Genomic DNA, 392 nt, shown 5'->3' with positions numbered 1-392 from the left:
AACAAGGAACAATGGTCAACCGTTAATGGACAATGAACATATTATTATTATCTCGTAAATTAGTGATACTTGATACTGATGATCATGTCGAGTGACGACCCGTAGCGGCGTAGCCCAAACGACTAGCCCAGTGGATATCACCACAACATTTACAATACAATCCATAAATAGACATATTCGGGTTTTTACAGCACATCGCATTATCGTTATCTTATTATCTGCAGTTAGCTATTACGGTCTACGGACTACGGCTTGTATCGACGTAATCAGCGTATCACAACTGATGTGTTTTTAGGTAATTATGTTAAATATAATATAGTTTTAGACTTAAATACTTTCATAATATTTACATATGGGCTATGTGCACCTACCCAGCACCCAGCCACCCACCC

The sequence above is a fragment of the Acyrthosiphon pisum genome, unplaced genomic scaffold (assembly GCF_005508785.2).
Source record: "Acyrthosiphon pisum isolate AL4f unplaced genomic scaffold, pea_aphid_22Mar2018_4r6ur Scaffold_21261;HRSCAF=23454, whole genome shotgun sequence".
Classification (NCBI taxonomy): Eukaryota; Metazoa; Arthropoda; class Insecta; order Hemiptera; family Aphididae; genus Acyrthosiphon; species Acyrthosiphon pisum.
The sequence above is the reverse complement of the archived record's forward strand: the minus strand, read 5'-3'. Positions refer to the sequence as shown.